General features: G+C 46.6%; 1 long non-coding RNA gene across 1 annotated transcript in view; it reads right to left on the bottom strand.

The window, feature by feature from the left end:
* Positions 1-4,240, bottom strand: part of LOC116095700 — a 16,217-nt gene extending 11,977 nt beyond the window's left edge. Inside the window, exon 1 of the long non-coding RNA XR_004120701.1 lies at positions 3,774-4,240. This is a non-coding gene — a long non-coding RNA (uncharacterized LOC116095700). The remainder of the gene's footprint in view (positions 1-3,773) is intronic.
* Between the last annotated feature and the right edge of the window lie 9,379 nt (positions 4,241-13,619).

Here is a 13,619-nt window from a genome sequence, read left to right as displayed (position 1 = left end):
GTCACAGACACAGTCACAGTTACAGCTACAGTCACAGACACAATCCCAGACAGTTACAGACACAGACAGTCACAGTCACAGTAACAGACACAGTCACAGACACAGACAGTCACAGTCACAGATACAGACAGACACAGACACAGTCACAAACACAGACACAGACAGACACAGACACAGTCACAGACACATACACAGTCACAGTCACAGTAACAGATTTCAACAACTTTACTAGCCCCATGTCTCAGGTTTTGCAACTTCCCTAAATGCCAATAAGAATGTCTACCTAGCCCGGGGGCAACTGGAGAGTCTTGGGTTCTGGAAAAAAAAAAAGATGGCTGAAGGAACTCTATGTAGACACCAAAGTGAAAGACAGAAGAAGTCACTCATTTGAGATTTACCACAGACTGGCCTCAGGATTGCCCCCAACTTCTTAGTCTCCCCTTGAGTACGGCACAGTACCCCTTACCTTTCCCAGAGTGGAGTGTGGTCATATGACTTGTGTTGACCAATGGAAGAGAAAGCCAAGTGTGGTCATAATACTAACTGCATTGTCCCATAGAACGGGAGCAGAGCTGTGTGTACGGCCGCGATCCCTTGACTCTCCCTGTCCAGTAATATGCCAGTCTGTGATGGTCCTGTGGCCTCATTCTATCAATCAGGACAATGGGCAAGCAAGCTCTGTTGTTTAAGCTACATCACCTTGTGGCGCCAGCCCTTCCAAGCTAACACACAGGCTGCTCCCACAAAGAGGGGCTGATGTTGAGATCTATGCCCTTGGCGTCACAGCAGAGCAGCGTGTGTTCCTGAAATAGAGACCTAAGGCTGGAGACGCATCACTGCACCATCATGGTGATGTGTTAGGCACCTAAGAGGTAGATGAACCAGCGAAGACAGGGCAGAGTAAGGGACAATGTCACACTCAGAACCAAGCCAGTCACCAGCAAGAGGTGATGTCTGATAACCCCTCTGTGGACAAAGGATTCTCAGAGTGTAATGTTTCCACAAAGCCTGGTGTCTCAAAAGCATTGTGGTCCAGGTGAAGAAACTGGGAGGGTGAGAAGAAAGGAACAGGAACACAGAGCCGGAACACAGGCGTGCCAAGCACAGAGGGTGAGAAGAAAGGAACAGGAACACAGACACACAGGCGTGTCAAGCACGGTGGTGTACCCATGTTCTCCCGGCACATGGGAGGCAAAAGCAAGATCAGCAGTTGCATATCCTCCTCAGCTACATGGTGAGTTTGAGGCTAACCTGGGCTACCTCCCTCAACAACAACAAAAAGAGCCACTAAAAACTGCATTGGTGTGTGTGGGGTGGTCTGAAGAGATGGCTCAGTGGTTAATTGGAGCACACCGTTCCTGTGGAGGACCTGAGCTCAGCTCTCAGCACCCACGCCAGGTGGCTCACAACCACCAGTCACCCTAGCTCCCTTTTCCATGCCCCGTGAAACCTGCATGTACACACAGACAAACACATGTACATGCTTTATTAAAAATAAGGTAAATCTTTTAAAATTACAGAGCGCATGAGAGCCATGCTGTTGTTGAAACTGTGCGGCGCAGGCCTTGTGTCCTGGGGCTCATGGGAGAAGAAGGGACAAGTCCTTGGGACGGTTGAAATGAGTTGCATGGACCCCAGAGCCGCTGCATATCACTTACTCTGGGCTGCACACACACCCTTCCCTCAGACAAAAGGAACATTGCTGGGCCTGAATTCCACAGGCAGGAATTGGGCTGGGAAAACTGTCTGACCCCAGGGAGGCCACTGTCCTCCATTCTTACCCCCAGTGTGGCCAAGGGGGTTAAAGGCAGCAACCAAAGTGTGAGGCCAAGGAGGGTCGACAAGCATCATGGGGACTTGGCCTGAGCAGGACCAGGACTGACCAGATGTGTGCACCCCACACTGCAGCGGAGCCTGGCCTCAAAACGTTTTTTCTGTTGGGATTTTGTAGTCACTGGGAACAGGTATCCTGTGAGCTCACATCTCTGCTTAGGGGGCCAACCCTACACCTGGCCCACCATCTCCCAAGAGGCAACAGGGTGACAGTCACCTGTCCTTTTTGCTCATCAGTGCCTGAGCAAGAGTTACACCATGCAAACCAGATAGAGTGGCCAGTGCAACTCACTGAAGAACCACCATGGGCCCTGTAGGCAGGAGGACACTCGAGGGCCCTCTTCCCAAGTGGGCTGAGCGCTGCCGGGGCTCCTTGATGTTTATATTTGGAGATAGAGCATTTGCTGTTTAAAAATAGAATTAATGATATCTTTGTTCAGCATGGGAAGACAATGGTTTGGGAGCAGTGCGCCCCCCACCCACCAATTCCCCGCAATCTCTGTCATTTCCCAGCATTAGAAAGCAGTTCACAATGTTTCTAAGAATAGCTTCTGCTGGGACCATGCCGAGGGCATGGAATTTACCCTTTTCACTAAGAGGAAAGCTGTTCCCAAAACTTTGAAAGGGTCTCCCTGTGTTTGAAGCCCCACGATATCCCCGGAACAATTGTCTCTGAAGACATGGTCTTTATCACACCAAGGTTCAGTGGCTGCCCTTTTAGAATCCAAACCCAGCAAAGAGCCCTGATCTACTTCCCTCCATTCCCACAGAGGCCCCGAACACACCCTGGCCTGACTAGAAGAGGGGGCATCTCCATAGAGGTCGCACTGTGTGAACATGGCTAAGCACCTCCAACCCTTTGACCCCAAGGCCCAAAAGGAAGGGTCTCTTTCAGGATCAGCAGCTGAGACCTCCAAGTAGATCCTGAGAGGTTCTGCTGTGTGTATGTGTGTGTGTGTGTGTGTGAGAGAGAGAGAGAGAGAGAGAGAGAGAGAGAGAGAGAGAGAGAGAGAGAATATATGTGCTTGTATAAGAGAGACAGAGACACAAACAGAGAGATACAGTGAGACACGGTGAGACAGAGACAGAACAGAGAGAGACAGAGACACAGAGATAGACAGGGACAAAGACATGGACAGAGACACAGACAGAGACACAGACGACACAGACAGAATGGTCTGCCAACAGTGACCTGCAGCCTCAGGTAGAACACAAGTATGTCTAGAAAAGGATGGTGAAGAAGAAGTGGGAGGGAGGATTGCAGAATGGAGTCACACAAAGCCAGAATCAAACCAAAACAACAGGCTGGAGGAAAGAACAACATTGAACTTGATGGAGTCGATATCTGGCGCCATAGAGACGTCAGCCACGGTCTGTTTCTAGCTGATCACAGATGTGGAAAAGCCCAGACCCAGATGGAGCCTGAGTGACCAGGGTTGTGAGAAGGTGGGGGTCAGGGTGAGGGTGGGGCAGTGTGTGAGGTGAGCATGTGTGTATGGGGGTCTGCAGAAGCATTGTGTGCCCATGTGTGTGCCCCTGTGTATGTGCCTGTGTGTGTCTCTGTGTGTGCCTGTATCTGCACCCATGTGTATGTGTGTGTCTGTGTGTACATGCCTGTGTGTATGCCTTTGTGTGTGTATGCCTGTGTATGTGCCTGTGTGTGTTTCTGTGTGTGCCTGTGTCTGCACCTATGTGTATGTGTGTGTGTATGTGTATGTGTGTGTGTGTGTGTGTGTGTGTGAGAGAGAGAGAGAGAGAGAGAGAGAACAAAACCTGATCAGTGTGGATAAAGCAACAGTCACACCAAAAGACTCTCCTCTGGGGGTGGAGGGAGGCAGACTAGGAAGAGGCTGAGCTGGGAAGGCTGGGGATGAGTTCCAAGCTGGCTAGGACTTTCCCTGTTACTAGCTGGGCACAGGCTCATCCATGTGACAACTTACCTGCCCCGCTGTCTCCTCGTCTGTCTGAGGCTCAAGGATACTGTGTGAACAGACACTGCCGAGCACTTTCTCTATTTATGTCATACTGCATGTCCTGCTTTCTGAAGACAAATAAACAGGCAATCTTTCCAAACAGACCACTGATAGGGATTCCTGCAGGAAACCTGATAGCAATCTTCCAAAATGATACAGGTAGGGGAAGGGTGGACCAAGATTCACACAGAGCATGGTCTGGACAAGGTGGCAGTGCCTTGCTGGACTCGGGCCATAGGAGAGTTGACGATCCTGATATCAAAGGCACCCCCTCACCTCCTGCTGACCATATCAGCCTCTGCTCACCGGAAGGCAGAAGGGATGGAGAGCGGCAAGTACCCAGGTCCCATGACCAGGGTTCCAAGTCCCAGCCATACCCGCTGCCTTGTGTGCCATGGGAAGTCACCCTGGACCTCTGTCCTGTTTAAGAAGCCAGTGAGACACCTACATCTGACATCCAGCAAGCCATGAGGTTCTCTGCCATGGAATACTGAGAGAACACTTCTCATAGTGAGGTCATAGCCACAGGGCAGCTGGCTGGGCAGACACTCACAGGGCTGGCTTGGGGTCCTTGGTTGCATGTACCTAACACATGCAGTCTGGGGGAAGGGGTGCTTATTTTGGCTCACAGCGTAAGTGTTCTGTCCATGGTGGTGGGGAAGGCAAGTCAACAGGAGTCTGAAGCAACTGGTCACGTACCATTTCGTCCACAGCCAGGAAACAGAGAGAGGAGTATTGGCACTCAACTATCATCCTCCCTTTTTATTCTGTCTGGGACAGCAGCCCAAGGGATAGCACTGTCCACATTTAGAGTGGATCAAATGTATGGGTGAGAGAGACAGAGACAGAGAGACAGGGACAGAGAGAATGCCTGTGCTTGTGTGAGAGAGACAGAGACACAGAGACAGAGACAGAGAGAGACAGATAAACAGAGACAGACAGGGGCAGAGACAGATGGAGATATACAGAGACACAGAGACAGATATAGAGACAGTCAAAGACACGGGATTTTAACGTAATTTAAATAGTCCCTTATTGACATGCCCACAGGTTTGTCTCTAAACCTCATCAAGTTGACAACCACAATAACCTTAACACTTGGTGCTCATTCTTCCTCTGGACTGTGGATCCCCGATTCACAGAGAACACCCCAAAGACGGGGAGTGGAGGAGAAAGACAGCCCAACTGGGCCTTGCACAAAACAACAGCAAGAGGCTAGGGCTGGGAACCATCAGTCAATAAAGAACATGAACAGAAGAGTGGGTGACAGTCCCTCCCAAACAGTGTTATGATAATGACGGGGGCCGCCATCCTAACACAGTGAAAGCTTTTACAATAATTCAACCATCAACTCTGGGACAGCGACTGAATAAATAACCATTAGAAGAGATGCCATGCAATCATCTTCATGGAGATGAGAAAGTTGTGTTCTATTATTTAGGCTTTGTGGGGTTTCAGAGTCACCCATGTCCTACGCCGAGCATATATTACTTTGTTAAGAGCACAGATATTAATTTTTAACATATGCCTGCGGCTAAAGATGACAGTATTTTGAAAGCAGTGAGGTAAATTTATTGAGGGCATAGTGAGTGAATTTGGCTGTGGTGGTTTGAATGAAATGTCCCCCACAGGCTCAGGTGTTTGATTACTTTGTCTCCACTTGGTGGCGCTGTTGAGTGGGTTTAGGAGGTGTGGCTGCTGGAGGAAGCGCACCACCGGCTGTCCTGGACCTGAGGACTATAACACCCACACTCTCTTGCCATCTTTAAACCTGTCAGCCCACCTCAGAACAGTGGAGACACAAAGGGGCCAGGAAGGGAAGAGATGATGATACACTTCCAGTTAGAAAGGCCAAGAACTACTGCAGGAGGATTCTCAGAACTGACTTAGAGGGAAACAAGAGAAAGCCCAGCCATTCTCTGAGCTTTGTCCCTCTGAAGAGTCCAAACGTTCTCTCACGATGATGACATGGGAAAGGAGAGAGGACAGAGCTGGAAGCACCTTTCCCATTGTGAGGTGGCCTCTACACGTGTCCCAAGCCTCCCTGTTGCTCCCCATGTCTCCCCAGGAGCAGCCACTGTACTCAGGCAGTTTCTTTCTTTCTTGTTCTGTGGGAGCAGTGTCTTTGAATGGAGCCTGGTGACTTTTCTGTAGCCACCCGGCCCAGGCCCAAGACTTCCCAATTTTTTTCCCCAAGTTACCAAAACAGTCACGTGTACAGCTGTGGACTGGAACAGTGGTCAGAGGCTTTTCTGCTGTGCTGAGAAATGTCACCTGGAAAAATCAGAAGCTACATATCCTCAAAAGTCAAACTGGGCTGGAGAGACAGCTTTAGAGCTAACTGGCTGCTCAGAGCTAACTGACTGCTCTTACAGAGAACCCAGCACCCACCTGCTAGCTCACAGCCACCTGTAACTCCGGGGAATCTGATGCCCTCTTGTGGCTTCTCAGGGTGCTACTTGAATAGATTCACAGACAGACAGACAGACACACACACACACACACACACACAAATAAAAATAAATCTTTTTTTTTTTTTAAAATTACATCAGTGAGTGCCTCTGAAAACCAGACACACATGAAGAGAAAAACATTCCAACTCTGCTAACATCCCACTGAACTCTCCGCTAACATCCCACTGAACTCTGGGCAGCTGGAGCCCCTCACCACGTTGCAGGCCTCACTGGTTAGCTAGAAACAGCCGTCCATATTTTTAAAATAAAGTCCCATGTAATTTAGTGGAGGTTATTTTTCACCCCATCCTGAAAACAAATGCCCCGTGTGGTGAAGGCCAGCAGATTTATGGGGAGGGAAAAGATCTATATTCCCTGGACCAGTGTGACGGTACCAGATTGGGTAAGCGCTGCATACACAATAAATTACCCATTGATTAATCGTGCTTCCTGGGCCTTCCAGGGTATTTTTCATGCCGACAGCGATGTATACACAAACAGTGAGTTGGGGAAGGAAGGGCCTGGGGATTCACTCCACAAAGGAAGGGGCAAAGGCCACTCTCGAGATCTCAGAACTTCTCGTCACTCACAAAGGGTGGCTTGACAATGAGGGATGCCTGGAGCCCACAAATGAGCCGATGCTGCCATCTATGCAGATCAACTTCAATGGACACTCCTGAGATAGGATGTGGCTTCATGGAAGAGTTCCCACCCAGCATGGGAAGGGCTCTGGGTTCCATGCCAGCACTGGGAAACAAATACTTCATGAGATATCATGCACTCCTATTAGAAGGGGGAAATCACTTTTTAGAAAAAAAGAAAAAAAACTGGCAACCGCTGTGGAGTACAGGACAGGACACACATGCTCGGCTGCTGGGAAGGCAGGTAGCACCATCATTCTGCACGGTGGTGGAACCGTCTCCTACAAAGACAAACATGGCCTGATCACATAACCCCACACCTTGGCATTTGCTCAAAAGCTCTGGAAACCTATGCCAGGGGAGACATACACTAGAAGGTTGACGGCATCTCTTTTTGTAATTTCTAAAGACTGAAATGTCTTTCAGCAGGTTCAGAGAGGAACTAACAGGAAACTCGTCACCGGTTAACAGGGAAGGTGAGGGATTTGGATGGACCTTAAATGCATGTTGGAGATGGGAGAAGTAGATCTTTAAGGGACGCTGGTCATGTGACATTCTAGACAAGGCCTCAGCAAAACAATGCATCCCATAAGCAGATGGGTGGTGAGCAGGGCTCTGGGGACTGGTGGTGAACTGCAGGAGCTCTGTCAGACACTGAACTATCTGGATGACCCTGAGGGATACATGACAGTACACACTCGTCAAAAAACAAGATTTCCATAGGCAAATGATGGTTTTTATGGGTAATTTGTGTTTTAAATAAAGAAGGAGGTCAGGGGCTCTTGATGAGACAGAAACTATGACAGGTATGTGCAGTTAAGATTCACTGGCTGTCACTTCATACAAGGACAGAATAAAGAAATCAATCCAAGTAAAATAGGGATGAGAGTGAAGGTTAGCTGGAGACAAGAGTGTTTCCCAGACACAGCAGCCTAGTGGCTTAGAACACCCTGTAGGGTTAGGTTCAGCAAGGCATCGTGTATGCTGGCAGACTGAAGGGTTGGTGGAGGGCGGTGGGAGCCAGAGACAGACAAGAGAAGGAGTCTGGGAAAAAAACATACGCAACCAGATTAGAGCTGGAGGTATCAAGATAAAGTGGTGTCTCACTGAATATCGGTATATATGGAGAGATAGATGGAAGAAGAAGAAGAAGAAGAAGAAGAAGAAGAAGAAGAAGAAGAAGAAGAAGAAGAAGAAGAAGAAGAAGATGATGATGATGATGATGAAGATAGGTAGATACATATATACACACACACATACATACATATATACATGCATGCTTGCATGCATACATACATGGATGAATAGAAAATAGACGAAGATGATAAACATATGGATAAGTGATAGATAGGTAGATAGATAGATAGACAATAGATGATCGATAGATTGAAAAATTGATTAGATAGATAGGTTGTGGTGGAGTCTTCAAGAGCAGAGAGAAAGAAAAACAGGGAACATCTCCGTGGTCAATGTCCTTGAGTTCTGCATGTGACTACATCTTTCCTAGACCCTTTTCTTCCCCTCCCTCCACATTCCAGCCTTTTAGCCTTACTGCCCAGTAGTTCAAAGCATCCAGTCAAAAGTATAAGTCGCCCAGTATGGAGACAAAGAAGCTAAAACAGCATAGAAGATCCAGTACCACCACACAGGGGCTTTTCTAGCCTTTGGGTAGTGACCCGCTGAGAGCCTGTGTGCTAGCACAGCCCACTCTTCCCGGCAGAAAGAGCCTCAGCCTCACTCCTCTATCCAGAAAGTCGGCAATGCTGTTACGGCTCGGATAAAGGTGGCCTTTCAAAACCCATGTGTTAGAACGCAGGCCTCACTGTATTGACAGCGGGACGTGATTGAGTTATTTAGAATTAGCCGTATGGTGGGATTAGAAGCCTTGGAGGGGTGTTGAGGAGGGCTGGTTATGGTTAGGTACCTTTCTCCTGCCTCTTTCTGCCATGTGTAGGTGCCACGGCACAGTCATGCTCTCCAGGCCACATGGGAACAAAGTACCTTCTTAAAAGCAGAGACTAGGACTCAACAAAACATCAAACCCACCAGACACCTTGCCTTGGGTTTGAATCCTCCCAATCTGTTAGAAGTCACTTCTATTGTTTATGATCTCACAGACAGTCTTGTTGTGTCAATATAAATGGACTCAGATGGTCTGCCAATGTGCCATCGGTTAGCCAGGCATGGTCGCAGGGACTCAGATGGCCTGCCAACGTGCCATCGGTTAGCCAGGCATGGTGGCACAGACCTGTAGTAGTGCCCGCTACTTGGGAGGCCCAGGCAACAAGATCGTGAGTTTATCATGTGTGAGACTTCTCTGGGGGAGACAGGAACAAGCATCTACCAAGCCCAGGTCATAGCAAAGTCATGATTCCATCCAACCCAATGAGTCACTGGGGTGACTTACAAGAGCATGAAGGACTCCAAGCTCCACAGCAAAGCCCACTGCAGTGTGAGTGACAATTCGTGGAGCTCAGTTCTTGAGCACTGAATGTTATATAAAGATTTCAGTGGGTCAGAGGGTCTCCTTCAAGGAGGAGACCAAGCGCTCACAGAACCTGGCACCTGGGCATTCTATACTTCAGGTACCATATATCCAATTGTATACCTGCAAAAACTCCATCTGATTTCAGGGCAGCAGACTGGCAGTAAGAGGGCATAGGGGACAAAGCCAGAGGTCTCTGGGCTATGACCATCCCTCACCAGTACAGCCACCAAGGCCACCCTCGAGCATCCTCACCCCACAGCACAGGGGACTGTGGAGCCTGGATGGCCAGGCAAGGCTTCAACATTCGTCTCTGACCTCAGGTATAGTTCAGAAAAGTTTTTATATCAACAGCTGGATTTTTAGAAAATTCTTTGCTATTGAAGAGAAAAGCCTTTTTTGGGGAGGACTTTGCAGTTGATGTTGAAACAAAGTTCACTTCCCCAGGAAACAGAGACATGGGCCAGATTCTAGAGCTGATTAGGAAAACAGGCTCGCAGGAGCCTGGTTCTGCGCTTCCTCACCATGCAAGCTATGGCGGCTAGGTGGGTTGTCTTCCCACTTCTCTGGAACCTCACCCTGCATTGGATGCCTCAACGCATCCACACTCTGCCAGCTCTGGTTCAGTGGAGAGGACCTGACTCAGAAGAGGTACCTGAGATCAGAGGTGCACCAGCAACATCCAGAACATGAAGTCCTGATCACAAAGAACAAGCCGGCTGCCACCCACCAAGGCCTCTCGGCCTGTGCAGCTGACCTAGGCAGGAAGCAGCCACCTCAGCAGGCGAGGCTGCTCCCACCTGGTCCCAACTCAATACAGCAGGAGCAGGTGGAGTCTCAGTGTGTGCCTCCTTTCCTGCTCCAGTGCTGGGCCAGCCAGTGGTGGCCAGCAGGAGCAGGTGGAGTCTCAGTGTGTGCCTCCTTTCCTGCTCCAGTGCTGGGCCAGCCAGTGGTGGCAGCTCCCACACAGCAACAAAAAATCACACTGGCCAAAATGGAAGGCACAAATCAGTCCCATTTGACATGCTTTCTTATGCAGAAAAGCGCGAAGAGCCAACAATCAGCCTGTAGAACTGATGGGAGAGCTGAGTGAGGTCGGAAGATACAAGGAGCAAAATCAATGTCCCTCAGTGGTGGGACAGAAAATAAAATACCATTGTCACACTCAAGACAACCTTGTTCTATAGAGAGAACTCTGAAGATACACTCTCTTAGCAAACTTTGAATATACAATGCCTTCTTAACTATAGTTAATAAAATGCACTAACTACATAGTAATATAATTAGAATACACTCACTATACAGTAATATAATTAGAATGTACTCACTATATGGAAATAAAATTACCATGTCCTAACTACACAGTAATATAATTATAATATGCTTACTATATGGAAATATAATTACCTTGTGCTCACTATATAGTAATAGAATTACCATGTCCTAACTACACAGTAATATAATTACAATATGCTCACTATATAGTAATATAATTATAATGCATTCATTATATAGTAATACTTTATATTCACTATGTGATAATATAGTACAATGTATTAACTATGCTAGTATAGTTGCAATTTACTCACTACATGCTAATGTATATAACCATTCATAATACAGAATATAGTTACAATCTATTCACTATACATTAAATATATTCACTGTACAGTAATGTGGTTATAGTGTGCTCACAACACTATAATATAACCACAATGTATTCACTACACAGTAATATAATTACAATATGCTCATATAATTACAATGTGCTCACTACACAGTAATGTAGTTACAATGCATTCACTATAGAGTAATATAATTACAATGAATTCACAAGCTCAAGTTCAACATCTTAAATTCATACAATCCAATATCAATGCTAAGGATTAAACTCAAAGCCTTAAACCTGAAGTCAGACATGGTAGTGCACACCTTTAATCCCAGTACTCAGAAGGCAGAAGTGGGCAGAACATTGAGCCCTAGAGGCCAGCCTGGTAAATATGACAAGTTCCAGACCAGCCACGGCTACACAATGAGACCTTCTACCCTCAAAAAGATGTTTTAAGTGGATTTGAGGCTAAAGAGCTGACTCTGGGGTTAAGAGCGTTTGCTGCTCTTGCAGAGGACCCAGATTCAATTCCCAGCACCCACGTGGTGGCTCACAACCATCTCCCGGGGATCTAGTGCCCTTCTGGCTTCTGTGGGCACTGTATACATGTAGGTGCGTACACATACATAAAGGCGAAACATCATACACATAAAGTAATAGTCAAATACATTTAAAAAAGAAACCCTTACACTTGCTAAGCAAGCTTTCCATGAGGAGCCAAATCCTCAAGCTCAATACAATGTTTTGTCAGTTATGTCCAGAGGGCTGGTCTTCGAGCTAGCATGTACAGTCACTTAGAAACTAAATACCTAGATGAAAATCAAAAGAATCCTCTATGGGACTTTCAGAATAAAACATCAACACCTCTGATGAAAGAAATCAAAGATCTAAATAAATGGAGAGACATACTATGTCCATAGATGGGGAGGTTAAACCCAGTAAAAATGCCATTGATACGTAACTTGACAAAGAGACAGAGCACAATTCCTGTGAGATCCCAGCAAGATTGTGTTGTAGATTGTTCTGATGTTTGTTTTAGAAGGTGAATGATCTAGAGTCACTAAAACAATTTTGAAAAATAAATGTCTTACAAGGCATTGGTCTGCCCTATTTCAAGACTTGTTGCTAATTAGTGTGTCCAAGACTATGCAGGATGATGGATCATGGATACACAAGAGGGAAATAGAACAAAGAGCCCCAAAATAGACCCACAGTACTCACAGCTGATGGTGGACCCAGGTTAAAAGGATCTCAATGAAGGGAGGGTAGCTTGTCAAGCAAATGGAGTTAGACTAGTTGGGAGATAGATAGATAGATAGATAGATAGATAGATAGATAGATAGATAGATAGATAGATAGATAGATAGATAGATGGATGGATGGATGGATGGATGGATGGATGGATGGATGGATGGATGGATGGATGGTAGACATACAGATAGATACAGGTAGATAGATATAGATAGATAGATAGATAGATAGATAGATAGATAGATAGATAGATTATGGATGATAGACATACAGATAGATATAGGTAGATAGATAGATAGATAGATAGATAGATAGATAGATAGATAGATAGATAGATAGATGGATGGATGGATGGATGGATGGATGGATGGATGGATGGATGGATGGATGGATGGATAGATAGAGAGAGAGAGAGAGAGATAGGGAGAAATGAAGAGTGTGGGAGGGAGGAAGCAGGCAGACAGACACAGAGACAGAAATCAAAACTAGAAACTGACAACTTGTATCAAAATTTAAAATTTATCACTGTTAAAGGTCCTCAGAGAAGATTTAAAGACAGGCTACAGAGTGTGAGGGAACATTTGTGAACCACACATCATATAAAGCCCCATCAGATATCAGCAGCAGAAAAAAAAAAAACCCACAGGGTCTCTTGTAACCTCCATCCTAATTTATGTGCATGAATGGATCTCATTTTCCAGAGATGTTGGACAGTTTCCCCAGCCTCAAAGTCCCTAGAAGGAGATGGACCTGAAGGGATTTTTTTTCCTTTAACATTTAGAATTAATTTTTAAACTGTGTTGAATATGTAACATACACTTCACCATCCTAACCATTCTTTTCTCTTTAATTTTTATTGTACGTATAATGGTGTATGCAGTGTCCAGAGGCCAGAAGAGGGCATGAGATCCCTGGAAGTGGAGTTATGAATGGTTGTGAGCTCCCATGACTGCTGGAAATCAAACCTAGTTCCTCTGCAAGAGAAGCAAGTGCTCTTAAATGCTGAGCCCTCCATTCAGTCCCAGCATCCTAGCAAGTGTTAAATATGCAGTTCACACGGAAATGGATACATTTACATTGTTAAGCTATGAACAATAACACTGTCTCAAATGTCTTCCCTCTTGCAAAACAGAAATTGTCCTCATTAGGGAATTCGTAGGTCTCTCTCACCAACTCTCCACCTCCTAGAACTGAACAGAAAGCAGGGTAGCAGTGAGGCTGGCCCTACCCACCTCTGCAGGGTTCACCCTGCCCTGGTTGAAGGAATGGAGCCTGGCCCAGGACCAGGATGGAGGTACAGGCTGCTGCAGTACAGGATTGTGCTACTTAAAGGAGCTGCAAGACACTGAGCAGCATAGAGTGGCTCAGGGGCTC

This window comes from Mastomys coucha, unplaced genomic scaffold (assembly GCF_008632895.1).
Source record: "Mastomys coucha isolate ucsf_1 unplaced genomic scaffold, UCSF_Mcou_1 pScaffold18, whole genome shotgun sequence".
NCBI lineage: Eukaryota > Metazoa > Chordata > Mammalia > Rodentia > Muridae > Mastomys > Mastomys coucha.
This window is presented reverse-complemented; position numbering and strand designations above follow the sequence as displayed.